Raw genomic sequence first — 16622 nt, 5'->3', positions numbered from 1 at the left:
CTTTTCTACATAGAGATGTTCAGGTGATATTTTCTAGGTAACTTTTTACAGGCATGCTGCATCACTTTCAAGTGCTTCAACATTTGGGTGTCATGTTTCTTTAAATTTGTTGTTATAAATAGTGACAGCCAGTGATGGTCTTATGTAACTCAATTTCTTGTCTGATGGTGTTCTTGGGGAAAAAGGGGTGGTCATTTTGGTATAGGTTGGTCCTTTTCACTTGAGAATTACCACAGTTAGCCTTTAATCCCTCAGCAATAAGTTTACAGCAGAGAACATTCTGTATGTTGCAAATTATGGCTAGAATATAAATGACGCTGTATTTTTTTTCACGATTACGAAAACTCCGCTAGAGTTTAGCTATTTTGCATAAGCGGAAACCCAAATAGCGCAAAAATCCTAACTTACGTTTTTGCGTGCACGTGCATGTATAGCCCCATAGAAACTATCCGCTATATTTAGAGTTTTGTCGGTAAAGACCCACGTAGCTAACGCTGCTTTTTTTCCCAACGTACCCTTAAGACAACGCTGGTATTTAGAGTTGTCTGAGCTGCGTTACGCTCAAAAAAGGGTGCGTTGAGCCTAACTTAGCTCCACTTCAACCCTCAATACCAGCGTTGCTTACGGTAGCGGTAAGCAGCTAAAACGTGCTCGTGCACGATATCCCCATAGGAAACAAAGGGGCAGTTTGGGATGAAAAAAAACCTAACACCTGCAAAAAAGCAGCGTTCAGCTCCTAACGCAGCCCCATTGTTTCCTATGGGGAAACACTCTCTAAGTCTGCACCTAACGCCCTAACATGAACCCCGAGTCTAAACACCCCTAATCTTACACTTATTAACCCCTAATCTGCTGCCCCCGCTATCGCTGACACCTGCATTTTATTATTAACCCCTAATCTGCCGCTCCGGACACCGCCGCAACCTACATTATCCCTATGAACCCCTAATCTGCTGCCCCTAACACCGCCGACCCCTATATTATATTTATTAACCCCTAATCTGCCCCCCCAACGTCGCCGCTACCTTACCTACACTTATTAACCCCTAATCTGCCGACCGGACCTCGCTGCCACTATAATAAATGTATTAACCCCTAAACCGCCACACTCCCGCCTCGCAAACACTATAATAAATAGTATTAACCCCTAATCTGCCCTCCCTAACATCGCCGCCACCTACCTACAATTATTAACCCCTAATCTCCCGCCCGCACCGTCGCTACTACTATAATAAAGTTATTAACCCCTAAACCTAACTCTAACCCTAACACCCCCCTAACATAAATATAATTTAAACTAAACAAAATAATATTCCTAAAATTAGCTAAATGAATCCTATTTAAAACTAAATACTTACCTATAAAATAAACCCTAATATAGCTACATTAACTAATAATTACATTGTAGCTATTTTAGGATTTATATTTATTTTACAGGCAATTTTGTATTTATTTTAACTAGGTACAATAGCTATTAAATAGATAAGAACTATTTAATTTTTATTTTGGGGGGCTTTTTTATTTTATTAGGGGGTTTAGATTAGATGTAATTAGTTTAAACTTCTTGTAATTCTTTTTATTTTTTGTAATTTAGTGGGGGTTTTTTTATGTATTATAGAATAGTTTATTTATTGTATTTATTTTAGGTAATTGTAGGTAATTTATTTAATTAATTTAATGATAGTGTAGTGTTAGGTGTATTTGTAACTTAGGTTAGGATTTATTTTACAGGTAATTTTGTACTTATTTTAACTAGGTAGCTATTAAATAGTTATTAACTATTTAATAGCTATTGTACCTAGTTAAAATAAATACAAAGTTGCCTGTAAAATAAATATAAATCCTAAAATAGCTACAATGTAATTATTAGTTATATTGTAGCTATATTAGGGTTTATTTTATAGGTAAGTATTTAATTTTATATAGGATTAATTTAGTTAATTTTAGGAATATTATTTCGTTTAATTTAAATTATATTTATGTTAGGGGGGTGTTAGGGTTAGAGTTAGAGTTAGGTTTAGCGGTTAATAACTTTATTATAGTAGCGGCGACGGTGCAGGCGAGAGATTAGGGGTTAATAATTGTAGGTAGGTGGCGGCGATGTTAGGGAGGGCAGATTAGGGGTTAATAAATATAATATAGGGGTCGGCGATGTTAGGGGCAGCAGATTAGGGGTTCATAGGGATAATGTAGGTGGTGGCGGTGTCCGGTCGGCAGATTAGGGGTTAATTTTTTTTTATAGTGGCAGCGATGTGGGGGGGGCTCGGTTTAGGGGTACATAGGTAGTTTATGGGTGTTAGTGTACTTTAGAGCACAGTAGTTAAGAGCTTTATATTCCCGTGTTAGCCCATAAAGCTCTTAACTACTGACTTTTTTTGTTGGTATGAGTCTTGTCGGTAGAGAGTCTACCGCTCACTTCTCCCAAGACTCCAAATACCGGCGTTAGGCAGATCCCATTGAAAAGATAGGATACGCAATTGGCTTAAGGGGATCTGCGGTAGCCTGGAATCGCGGTAGGGAAGTGAGCGTTAGACCCTTTCCTGCCTGACTCTAAATACCAGCGGGCGGTAAAAAGCAGCGTTAGGACCCCTTAACGCTGCTTTTGATGGCTAACGCAGAACTCTAAATCTAGGTGTAAAGGAGAAAAAAAAAGTAGACAAAACCTAACACTGACTGTAAAAGACGTGGAAAAGAGGATATCCACTACAAGGATGCAAATCCAGCACTCTGTGCCCAGTCTATTAGGCGAGAAAATTTCCAGATGAACGATAAAATATCACTTTTATTAGGATAACGTAAAAATGACTAGCGAAAACACACACAATGTTAAAAACGAGAGGCCAATCCCTACAGAAAGTTGGTGTGGTGATTGATGGTAATAATATTCTACTGCCTTTATCATATTCAAAATCACCAACTACCAATAAATAGATTACTGAGCTATTACCCTAGGGGGCTAGGCGAGAGGTCAGGATGGATTGTACACCCGTATCCCTTAATGGTCATTACTTATATAAATATAGAATAATGTGAGAGAATAATGGCAGTGTACACTGAGGCTGGAACAATGTTTCACAGTCCTTAATATTAATGCTGCATATGAATATAATACGCTTACATTATACTATCAAGAATGTTTGAGAGCAACTCTACATTCAATGTTAGTAACACAACATAGTATGGTATAAGGACTTAATTATTGCCACCGGCATGAATGTGTTGTTATGCTTTTACACGTGTAATTATGGCCCTTATGTTGAGACTAGAAAATAAGGTGATTATTATCATCCGGGTATTTCCTCCTAGTCTCTATATATACCTTGAGTTTTTTCAGCAGTTTAAATATACTATAAAATTGCTTCCTAGGGTTTTATAACCCTACCCTCGCGGTTCTCTGGGCTTCACACATATAACTAATACACAGTGTCAGTCCTGATAAATGCAACTATGTTGCCTAAGGTTGAACAAATGTCACTTGTCTATTTTAGTAATATGTTACTAACGTTGCTCAAAAAGAGTATTCATAGAGTGTTTATATAAGTCCTTATAGTGCTTTACCATCCTTGCATGCACTGCAGGTCCACTCTAATGGTTACCAAATGCACATTTTGCAATTTTGCAATTTACAGTAACAGTCTTAATGAATATGACGAAGTTGTCTGAATGTGAACACATATCGCTTGTCTAATACAGTAGTATTTTGCAAATGTTTACCAAATGCACATATTGCAGTTTGGCAATTTACATTAACAACTCTTAATGAATGCAGCTAGATTTAATGACCATTAGGTTTCCAAAAATATATATAGCATTGTGGTGTACACAAATATAGTACTTTGCTATCCTATGCACTGTAAGCTAAATTTACTAGTTACCTTACCAAACGCACATTTTGCAGTTATGGTAACATAACACTTATGTGTATAATATAATAACAGTTCGCTATCGCATGCGCTTACTTAGAGCTCTGATACATCTAATATCTGCGTGGTAAATCAAGTCACAGCTCACTGTTATGTGAGTGCTGTATAACACTGGGTAAGCCTCAACATTGCACACTTAATTAAAAAAAAAGCATCCTCTGATACTGCTCTGACGTGTTTCGCCCGTTTGGGCTTTCTCAAAGCGGAAACCCAAATAGCGCAAAAATCCTAACTTAAGTTTTTACGTGCATGTATACCCCCATAGAAACTAAAGGAGAAAAAAAAGTAGACAAAACCTAACACTGAGATTGCACAAAAACGATCACATTTTCGCATACCCTTTTGAAGTCAATGGAGAAAAGAAAATATTGGAAAAAACGCTCATCGTGCAATCAACATAGCATATTCACATTATTTACAGTAAATACATAGTTAAAATCTTTATTAAATATGAATACTGCATATATATGTTTTACATCTTTTCATCTACTTAATGGCAAAAGGCATTATATATATGTTTATATATGTGTACATACGTATATATATATATTTATATTTTATATGTGTATATATGTCTGTCAATACATATATACACACATACTGTAAATACATTAATTTATTTATTTATATATATATATATATATATATATATATATACACACACACACATATATACATAACTATATATATACAAATACATATTTAGCAATGTGTGTGTATGAATGTCTATGTTAAAGTACTTTTTTCTAACATTTTTATTTTTCCAATTTTTTTATTAGACAGCGTTAATGTGAGTGTAAGTGTACTTTGTAATGTATTTTTCAAGTGTTTTTTTTTCAACTTTTTTGTTTCGGATTGCGTAAATGGCGATTACGCAATTGCGATTTCGCTCAACTTGTAATATCAGCGCAATTAAAAAGACTTGTGGAAAAAAACTGCGCCTCACTTGTAATCTAGCCCTTAATGTTATTGTGAATTATAGTAAGACTAGCAATAATGATTTATTTCTGCATCATAACATAATTTTGTTTTTCGTGTGTAGGAATATTTACGTTCGGTTTTGTGTTAAAATATATATAGAATATATAATTTTATTTATAGAACTATATATCTGTGTTCATGCCTCATACATTTTCCTGTGAATTGGTATAGTTAAACCTGCAAGCTGGAGCTCCAGGGAGTTTTAAGTCCCTTGAGCAGTGTGCTTTTTGTGTCAATAGAAATGTAATTATCCTACGGCTAGATTTAGAGTTTTGTCGGTAACGACCCGCGTAGCTAACGCTGGCTTTTTTCTGGCCGCACCTTTAAAATAACTCTGGTATTGAGAGTCCACAGAATGGCTGCGTTAGGCTCCAAAAAAGGAGCGTACAGCATATTTAACGCCACTGCAACTCTCGATACCAGAGTTGCTTACGGACGCGGCCAGCCTCAAAAACGTGCTTGTGCACAATTCCCCATAGAAAACAATGGGGCTGTTTGAGCTGAAAAAAAACCTAACACCTGCAAAAAAGCCACGTTCAGCTCCTAACGCAGCCCCATTGTTGTCTATGGGGAAACACTTGCTACGTCTGCACCTAACACCCTAACATGTACCCCGAGTCTAAACACCCCTAACCTTACACTTATTAACCCCTATTCTGCTGCCCCCGCTATCGCTGACCCCTGTATATTATTTTTAACCCCTAATCTGCCGCTCCGTAAACCGCCGCTACTTACATTATCCCTATGTACCCCTAATCTGCTGCCCCTAACACCGCCGACCCCTATATTATATTTATTAACCCCTAATCTGCCCCCCACAATGTTGCCTCCACCTGCCTACACTTATTAACCCCTAATCTGCCTAGCGGACCGCACCTCTATTATTATAAAGTTATTAACCCCTAATCCGCCTCACTAACCCTATAATAAATAGTATTAACCCCTAATCTGCCCTCCCTAACATCGCCGACACCTAACTTCAAACATTAACCCCTAATCTGCTGACTGGAGCTCACCGCTATTCTAATAAATGTATTAACCCCTAAAGCTAAGTCTAACCCTAACACTAACACCCCCCTAAGTTAAATATAATTTAAATTTAACTAAATAAATTAACTCTTATTAAATAAATTATTCCTATTTAAAGCTAAATACTTACCTGTAAAATAAATCCTAATATAGCTACAATATAAATTATAATTATATTATAGCTATTTTAGGATTTATATTTATTTTACAGGTAACTTTGTATTTATTTTAAGCAGGTACAATAGCTATTAAATAGTTAAGAACTATTTAATAGCTAAAATAGTTAAAATAATTACAAAATTACCTGTAAAATAAATCCTAACCTAAGTTACAATTAAACCTAACACTACACTATCAATAAATTAATTAAATAAAATACTTACAATTACCTACAATTAAACCTAACACTACACTATCAATAAATGAATTAAATACAATATCTACAAATAAATACAATGAAATAAACTAACTAAAGTACAAAAAATAAAAAAGAACTAAGTTACAAAAAAATAAAAAAATATTTACAAACATCAGAAAAATATTACAACAATTTTAAACTAATTACACCTACTCTAAGCCCCCTAATAAAATAACAAAGCCCCCCAAAATAAAAAAATGCCCTACCCTATTCTAAATTACTAAAGTTCAAAGCTCTTTTACCTTACCAGCCCTGAACAGGGCCCTTTGCGGGGCATGCCCCAAAGAATTCAGCTCTTTTGCCTGTAAAAAAAACATACAATACCCCCCCCCAACATTACAACCTACCACCCACATACCCCTAATCTAACCCAAACCCCCCTTAAATAAACCTAACACTAAGCCCCTGAAGATCTTCCTACCTTGTCTTCACCATACCAGGTTCACCGATCGATCCAGAAGAGCTCCTCCGATGTCCTGATCCAAGTGGGTGCTGAAGAGGTCCATGATCCGACTGAAGTCATCATCCAAGCGGGAGCTGAAGAGGTCCATGATCCGGCTGAAGTCATCATCCAAGCGGGAGCTGAAGAGGTCAATGATCCGGCTGAAGTCTTCTATCAACGGCATCTTCAATCTTCTTTCTTCCGGAGCCATCATCTTCCAGCCGACGCGGAACATCCTCTTCTCCCGACGCCTACTCGCCGAATGACGGTTCCTTTAAATGACGTCATCCAAGATGGCGTCCCTCGAATTCCGATTGGCTGATCGGAATTCAGCCAATCGGAATTAAGGTAGGAAAATTCTGATTGGCTGATGGAATCCTATCAGCCAATCAGAATTCGAGGGACGCCATCTTGGATGACGTCATTTAAAGGAACCGTCATTCGGCGAGTAGGCTTTAAATAGGAATAATTTATTTGATAAGAGTTCATTTATTTCGTTAGATTTAAATTATATTTAATTTAGGGGGGTGTTAGTGTTAGGATTAGACTTAGCTTTAGGGGTTAATACATTTATTAGAATAGCGGTGAGCTCCAGTCGGCAGATTAGGGGTTAATGATTGAAGTTAGGTGTCGGCGATGTTAGGCAGGGCAGATTAGGAGTTAATACTATTTATTATAGGATTAGTGAGGCGGATTAGGGGTTAATAACTTTATTATAATAGCGGTGCAGTCCGCTCGGCAGATTAGGGGTTAATAAGTGTAGGCAGGTGGAGGCGACGTTGTGGGGGCAGATTAGGGGTTAATAAATATAATATAGGGGTCGGCGGTGTTAGGGGCAGCAGATTAGGGGTACATAAGTATAACGTAGGTGGCGGTCGGCAGATTAGGGGTTAATTATTGTAGGTAGCTGGCGGCGACGTTGTGGGGGGCAGGTTAGGGGTTAATAAATATAATATAGGGGTCGGCGGTGTTAGGGGCAGCAGATTAGGGGTACATAAGGATAACGTAGGTGGCGGTCGGCAGATTAGGGGTTAAAAAAATTTAATCGAGTGTCGGCGATGTGGGGGTGCCTCGGTTTAGGGGTGCATAGGTAGTTTATGGGTGTTAGTGTACTTTAGGGCACAGTAGTTAAGAGCTTTATGAACCGGCGTTAGCCCAGAAAGCTCTTAACTACTGACTTTTTTCTGCAGCTGGAGTTTTGTCGTTAGATTTCTAACGCTCACTTCAGCCACGACTCTAAATACCGGAGTTAGAAAGATCCCATTGAAAAGATAGGATACGCAATTGACGTAAGGGGATCTGCGGTATGGAAAAGTCGCGTCTGAAAAGTGAGCGTTAGACCCTTTTTTGACTGACTCCAAATACCGGCGGTAGCCTAAAACCAGCGTTAGGAGCCTCTAACGCTGGTTTTCACGGCTACCGCCAAACTCCAAATCTAGGCCCTAGAAAATAATACTCACAATAACTAAACTATAATAAATGTAGAAGAAGTACAATTTGTTACTACACTAAGTTGTAAAATGTATTGCTCATATAGGGCTAGATTATAAGTGGAGTGGTATTTTGCGCTCCAGTTCGCATGTGAACTCTGCTAGAAATAAGCTTTTTGCACACGTCAGGTTGAATGCGTATTACAAATTGAAAGTAACAAGTTTTCCAAAAAGTGGTAACCGACATGGGCAAAAAGCCGAACTTATAATATTGCGATCACGTTAACGTATTTCCCTATAGACTTCAATGGAGCACGATAAGTGGGGAAAATAAAAACATACTCACGCTCAAATACGATCGTGTTTACTCAAGTGCGCTAACCCGACATGAAATATTAATATTTCACATTCCAATGTTCTTCAAATAGCAGAATATGTTCTATTTATTCATAAATACATATTTTTATATATATATATATATATATATATATACATACAGGGAGTGCAGAATTATTAGGCAAGTTGTATTTTTGAGGATTAATTTTATTATTGAACAACAACCATGTTCTCAATGAACCCAAAAAACTCATTAATATCAAAGCTGAATAGTTTTGGAAGTAGTTTTTAGTTATAGCTATTTTAGGGGGATATCTGTGTGTGCGGGTGACTATTACTGTGCATAATTATTAGGCAACTTAACAAAAAACAAATATATACCCATTTCAATTATTTATTTTTACCAGTGAAACCAATATAACATCTCAACATTCACAAATATACATTTCTGACATTCAAAAACAAAACAAAAACAAATCAGTGACCAATATAGCCACCTTTCTTTGCAAGGACACTCAAAAGCCTGCCATCCATGGATTCTGTCAGTGTTTTGATCTGTTCACCATCAACATTGCGTGCAGCAGCAACCACAGCCTCCCAGACACTGTTCAGAGAGGTGTACTGTTTTCCCTCCTTGTAAATCTCACATTTGATGATGGACCACAGGTTCTCAATGGGGTTCAGATCAGGTGAACAAGGAGGCCATGTCATTAGATTTTCTTCTTTTATACCCTTTCTTGCCAGCCACGCTGTGGAGTACTTGAACGCGTGTGATGGAGCATTGTCCTGCATGAAAATCATGTTTTTCTTGAAGAATGCAGACTTCTTCCTGTACCACTGCTTGAAGAAGGTGTCTTCCAGAAACTGGCAGTAGGACTGGGAGTTGAGCTTGACTCCATCCTCAACCCGAAAAGGCCCCACAAGCTCATCTTTGATGATACCAGCCCAAACCAGTACTCCACCTCCACCTTGCTGGCGTCTGAGTCGGACTGGAGCTCTCTGCCCTTTACCAATCCAGCCACGGGCCCATCCATCTGGCCCATCAAGACTCACTCTCATTTCATCAGTCCATAAAACCTTAGAAAAATCAGTCTTGAGATATTTCTTGGCTCAGTCTTGACGTTTCAGCTTGTGTGTCTTGTTCAGTGGTGGTCGTCTTTCAGCCTTTCTTACCTTGGCCATGTCTCTGAGTATTGCACACCTTGTGCTTTTGGGCACTCCAGTGATGTTGCAGCTCTGAAATATGGCCAAACTGGTGGCAAGTGGCATCTTGGCAGCTGCACGCTTGACTTTTCTCAGTTCATGGGCAGTTATTTTGCGCCTTGGTTTTTCCACACGCTTCTTGCGACCCTGTTGACTATTTTGAATGAAACGCTTGATTGTTCGATGATCACGCTTCAGAAGCTTTGCAATTTTAAGAGTGCTGCATCCCTCTGCAAGATATCTCACTATTTTTGACTTTTCTGAGCCTGTCAAGTCCTTCTTTTGACCCATTTTGCCAAAGGAAAGGAAGTTGCCTAATAATTATGCACACCTGATATAGGGTGTTGATGTCATTAGACCACACCACTTCTCATTACAGAGATGCACATCACCTAATATGCTTAATTGGTAGTAGGCTTTCGAGCCTATACAGCTTGGAGTAAGACAACATGCATAAAGAGGATGATGTGGTCAAAATACTCATTTGCCTAATAATTCTGCACTCCCTGTATATATATGAGGGTTTCTTTATATATATATATATATATATATATATATATATATATATATATATATATATATATATATATATACTTATAACATATTCACCTATTTGAAAACATTGGGATGTAAAATATTTACAGTAAATACAGTTCAACACTTTACTAAATAAGAATATTCCATAAATATGATTTTTAATGTTTTCAGCTACTTGACTGCAAAGATCTCCAAGCACATTTATAATTATGTATATATACTGTATGCATGCATATGTATGTATGTGTATATATGTCTGTAAATACATAAATACACATATAAATACACACACATACAGGTATAGCTCGCTTTACAGCACTTCCCTAATACAGCGTTAATATGAAGTTGAAGTTCAACCTCCAAGGATTTTGAAACAGTACTGCACTCATCTTGAGATTGAGAGAAAGGCGACTGGCACCATTTTGTTATGCGCAGTTCCGCCTGTTTACAGCATTGCAGTGCACTTTGTGCACTTTTCTCCCTTATTTTTTACAGCATGTCAAATCTCCCAATATTTATTATTTTACTCTTCTACTCTCATTTAGTTAATAATCTTTACTCCCACTTTGCCTTAAATGAGAAATAGAATGCAGAAAATTAGTGAATGTATTAAGCTAGACTGTGTGAATGAAGATGATTTGTATGAAGAATTTTATAGAACCAAACTGTATCAAATTGTTAAATAATAAAGTGTTTTTTTCAGTAACTATGTATAATTTCTCGATTTCCCATGTGAACTTTGTAAATTCCTTTGTCTCCCTTATTTTCTTCAATAAAAGTTGTCAACTGGCCAGAAAGTAAGCAGTGTCTTCCCAAGGACTGCAACGCTTAAAGGGACAGTCAACAGCAAAAATATTATTGTTTAAAAAGATAGATTAATGCCTTTACTACCCATTCCCCAGCTTTACACAACCATTAATATTAATATACTTTATAACCTTTAAACTTCTAAATTTCTTCCTGTTTCTAAGACACTAAAGACCGCCTCTTATCACATTTTTTTAGCTTTTCATAAGACACTGCTAATTCACGTGTGCCATTGTGCTCACTCCTGTGGAGTTGTGCAGGTCACAGCACTATTTGGCTGAAATGCAAGTCAATAGATAATAAATAGTCACGTGATAAGGGGGCTGTCTACAGAGTTTTAGATACAAGGTAATTACAGATGTAAAAAGTATATTTATATAACTGTGTTGGATGTGCAAACCTGGGTAATGGGTAATAAAGGGATTATCTATCTTTTTAAACAAAAAAAATTGGAGTAGACTGTCCCTTTAATATTTTAGCATTATGGGAATTTTTTTTATATTGTTCAGTTTTAAGCCAGTGCAATAGAAAATGTGATATTGTTAATTATATTTGCTCTTATGCACTTCTAGTTTCATATATATTGTTAGTTTTTTTTTCTTTGTATTTTAGTTTACACCAACCCAGAAGTGGTAGAAAAATCTACAAATACACCCAAACAACTTCAATACAAATTTTAAAAAAATAAAAATGAAATATTACTTTTTATAATTTGTATTTTGTGTATACCAGTACATTTAGGAATACAAAAAAAAATGTTTAAAATGTATAACACTTGGTGAATCATATTGAGTTTATTTCCACTTATTCTACTAAAGAATTGTAAGATCTATCCCTAAATCAGATACACAGCTTTAAATGCAAATTTAATCTTTATTTAATCCCATAAGAAAACACGCACTGTTACCTTGAGGTTCAAGAAAATTGTAGAATACTTAAAGGGACCCTCAAGTCAAAATGAATATTTATGATTCAGAATTAGAGCGTCACATTTTAAGAAACTTATCAAATTTTGCACAGTCTTTTTATATTCACACTTTCAGGGTAACAAGATCCTACTGAGCATATGCACAAGGTCACAGGGTATACGTATACTAATACTGTGATTGGCTGAGGTCTGTCACATGATACAGGTGGCCGGAAAATGGGAGAAAAAAAATTACATTTATCAGAAATAAAATATCTACTGCTTATTTGAAATTCAGAGTAGGTGTTATTGTATTATCTTTATATTATGTTAATTATGCAATTCTACTGCATTAAGTGGTCCTTTAACCACTTAAAAGGAAATGAAATCTAAAAAGTTTATTTTGTGATTCATACAGAGCATACAAATGATGTCTTATCAAATTTGCTTCATTCACCATGGTATTCTTTGTTGAAGATATACCTGGGTAGGTGTCTGGAACACTACATGACAATAAATAGTTCTGCCATCTAGTGCTCTTGCATATGGATCACATTCTTGCAAAATGGCTGCTATATAGTGCTGCAGAAACATGAACGGTCCTGAACTTACCGCCCTGTTTTTCAACAAAAGATACCAAGAGAACAAAGACAAATTTATAACCGAAGTAAATTAGAAAGTTGTTTAAAACAGTATGCTCTATCTGAATCATGAAATATTTTTTTTTTGGCTATAATGTCCCTTTAAATATATTTCTGAATATGTTTTTAGTGATTGTAATAAAATCTTTGACTATGTTCCATGGCCTCAATCAACCAAATTGACTAATATATCTGTCATTTGTTAGAAAATTATGTTCGATGTATCATATCTTTGAAGAATGGTTTTTAAATGATAAGATACAAATATGGCTGAGATTGTCATTTTAAACGGTTTCTGTGTCAGTTTCATGGCACGAATAGCATAATCTTTGATTAATATATTTTTTTTTTCTCCTTCTGAATAATGACACTTCTTTCTGAACATCCGCAATTTGTTATTGTTACTGGCATCATAGAGATCTCCATGGCTGTAATAACGTTAACAAATGATACCCTAGTTGTCAGAACAAAGAGTGTCATTATTCAGAATAACGCCGTACATCTGTGAGGATGTCAATAAACCTTCACACGAAAAGCCTTTTGAATTCATGGAAGGTTTCCAAATTTTCCCGGATGGCCATACATTTCCAGTTTGTGTAATTATGAGGTAAATGTCCAAATCTTATCAATAAATTAAACCTAGGTATACTCATCACATAATGTTGCCAAAAAATGCAAACTGTCTAAATGTTCCACATGCCTTAACCTTATGCTATGCTTTAATATGACACAGACAGATGGATTCAAACAGAAATGTAAGATAACGGTAATGTGCAAATGGTTCTCTGTACCACCATTATATGGCTTGAGATAAAAAAATGAATTATTAACTACTTCTTCATTATCCATCATTATGACATGACCATAAAATGGCTGCTCTTCATTCTTCCATCAGAGATGAGGTTTAATATCATGCTTCAGATACATTACGCCAAGATAATAACTAAGTAGCATAGTTTTACAGTTGAAATATGACAAAATGCATGATAAAATATACCATAGATTATATTTGTGGTTGGTTGGTTCATTTTTTTTTATCTGTTTCTAATTATTCACTTATTTCAGAAAAACACATTCTAGTGATTGAATGCAAAGCTAAAAACTCAGTCATACCTGAAAAGATGAAAAGAAGGTGCCACATTGTGTAAAACAATCATGGGTAAACAGCAATCCCAAACGAAAGATGGTACTACCGTGCGTTGTAGCACAATAAGTGCTGAAAAGCGCAGGCTGGAACAATTAACAGCGGCCCAGCTCGCTGTCTCACTGGCACTGAGGGGGAAGTTAAAGATCCACTGGTAGACTTCACATATCAGCTCCTCACACCGTCACAGAGGTCAGCAATGATCTCATCCTTTGCAAGGGTGATGCCAGATTTGTAGCACTTATTGTGCTACGCCTACAACGCTTTAGATTGGCATCTTATGTTTGTGATTGCTATTTGCCCGTGATCGTGGCACCTTCTTTTGTCTCTTCTAGGTTGACCTTGATCTATTTGTTCGGCCAGTGTTAAGAAAAAGTGCTGCCTCTTTAGGATCGTGGACTGACCCTATTGTGGAGATTCCAAGACTTTCATTTATTTAAATGGACATTTGTTTTTTAGTGCCTCTTATGTCACTTTGATAGATATTTTTTAGAGCTAAAACTTCATTTATTACAGTAGGTGGGAAATATGATCTTAAGAAACACAAGGTATGGAAGGAAATTGTCACTAATTTCAAACTTAAAAAAATTCTTTTAATTTACCACTCAGTATTTTATATAAATTACCCAAAAAGTTTAGTGCACCGGGGCCCAATTTTAATTAGCTCTACCACTGCTGAAATCACTGAAAAGGAAAGAAGAAAACAAATTATAAAACAATATAAAAACCTTGAAAGATTTCAGATCACTAAATAAAAAGGTGTCATAGTCTGTATGCACAGTGAACAACCAAGAATGGAGTACCCATAGGAAGGTATTTTATCTATAGACTGTCACTCTACCAACACCTAACCCATGACAGATACTACTCAAGAGCGTTGTGACAAAAAAAGCAGGCAGGAACAAATAACAATCAACTATGAATAAAGGTATCACTACACACTTGTATTAAAATATCTAATATTAGAGATGCTTGTCAGATAGATATTCAATAAAACTAATATACTGAGGTGAACTTCTCAAATAGCATTGTGTACTACAGTTTATGGCCTATCTGGGGTATGGTTTGACACATGGAAAGTTCATTATTAGGGATGGGCGAATGTTTCTAAAAATTCGAAATTTAAAACGAATTTTGATACATTCGTTCGTTCAAATCGAATTTCGAATGTTTATATAACATTCTAACATTCTATTTTGGAATTTTCGTTTTCAAATTTTTCAATAAAATTCGAAAATATTTGTTCGAATAATAGAATGTTTAGCTATGTATTCATTCAATTTCGAAATGTAATATTCGAATTCGAATGTGACATTCAAATTCGAAATAGTATTTCTAGTCTACAACTGTGTTTAATAAATGTAATATTAGAATTTGAATGCTACATTCGAATTCGAATGTCACATTCGAATTTGAAATAGTATTTCTAGTCTAATACTGTGTTTTTTAAATGTAATATTCGATTTGAATGTGATATTCGATTCGAATGTGATATTCGATTCAAATGTGACATTCGAATTCGAAATAGTATTTCTAGTCTAATACTGTGTTTTATAAATGTAATATTCGAATTTGAATGTGACATTCGAATTCGAATGTCACATTCGAATGTGACATTCGAAAACTGTAAATAACATTCGAAAATCGAATTTTTAAGAATATTCGTTCTTATCAACATTCTATTATGTAAATCGAATTTCTACAATAACATTCGTTCTAACATTCGAATTTGAATATAAACACATTCACCCATCCCTATTCATTATTCGATAGGCCTGAGGAGATAAACATAGATAAATATTTTTACAGCAGATAAGAACCATAGACTCAACAATATTGCCCATAATAACATGCTTGTTGCTAGGTTACTCACTATAGAAACATTATGTTAAACCTTTCAAACTTCTGACATGAACTCTCTCATTCTGTTTATATAGTTATGATTATTATTACAGATAATAAAACATAATTAACTCAAACACTCTTTTTAGGATTGTATTTTCTACAATCTCCAAATGTATGTATTTGTTTAACGCAGTAGGTACAAGCCTTGTGTACATGATATCTATTTCCGCAACAAAATAGGCCCTTTTCATGAAAATTTTTATCGCACTTTAATTCACAGTTCAAATTTTACGAAAAATAGAAAAAAAAACATTAATTAAGGGACAGAAAAGCTTGAAGAAGCTGCAATGCTGCACTCCTCGGAGCTAGCTGAACACTTTTGTAAGCCAATGAAAATGGGCATATACGTTCAGCCAGCAATCAGCAGCTAGATCTAAGCTCCTGACCCTATCTAGATATGCTTTTCAACAAAAGATACCAATAAAATTAAGTAAATTAAATAATAGAAATAAATTGGAAACTTGTTTAAAATGGAATGCTCTATCTGAATCATGAAAGAAAAAAAATTAGGTTTTTATGTATCTTTAAGTTAATATGATGGGGCAGCTGTTCTGAATGATATATTTACAGGCAAAAATGCCAAAATCTTAATTCACTTCTTTCAAGAATATGAATGTCTAAAACTATGTATATATACTGTGTATGTTTATATATATATATATATATATATATATATATATATATATACTGTGTGTGTGTGTGTGCATATATATATATATATATATATATCTATATTCCCCCAAACATCAAAAAACCTTTGACATTGTTTTGTCTGAAATTACTGAGAGTGCATCATTTAATTCTATTTGATTATTCATTCCATTTTTGCACCCAGGTTGTTGCCTCTGGGAGGGTGGATCTGTTTACTGTAGTAGCAGTACAGAGGGCACTCACTGGTCTTTCAAAGAAATGGTGGCTT

The 16622-nt window shown here is 35.5% G+C and overlaps 1 protein-coding gene across 1 annotated transcript in view; it reads left to right on the top strand.

Moving 5' to 3' along the window:
* Positions 1-16622, top strand: part of LOC128649747 (phospholipid-transporting ATPase ABCA1-like) — a 2013556-nt gene that overhangs the window by 726125 nt on the left and 1270809 nt on the right. The gene's annotated exons all lie outside the window — the stretch shown is intronic.

The sequence above is a fragment of the Bombina bombina genome, chromosome 2, assembly GCF_027579735.1.
Source record: "Bombina bombina isolate aBomBom1 chromosome 2, aBomBom1.pri, whole genome shotgun sequence".
Classification (NCBI taxonomy): Eukaryota; Metazoa; Chordata; class Amphibia; order Anura; family Bombinatoridae; genus Bombina; species Bombina bombina.
The sequence above is the reverse complement of the archived record's forward strand: the minus strand, read 5'-3'. Positions and strand labels throughout refer to the sequence as shown.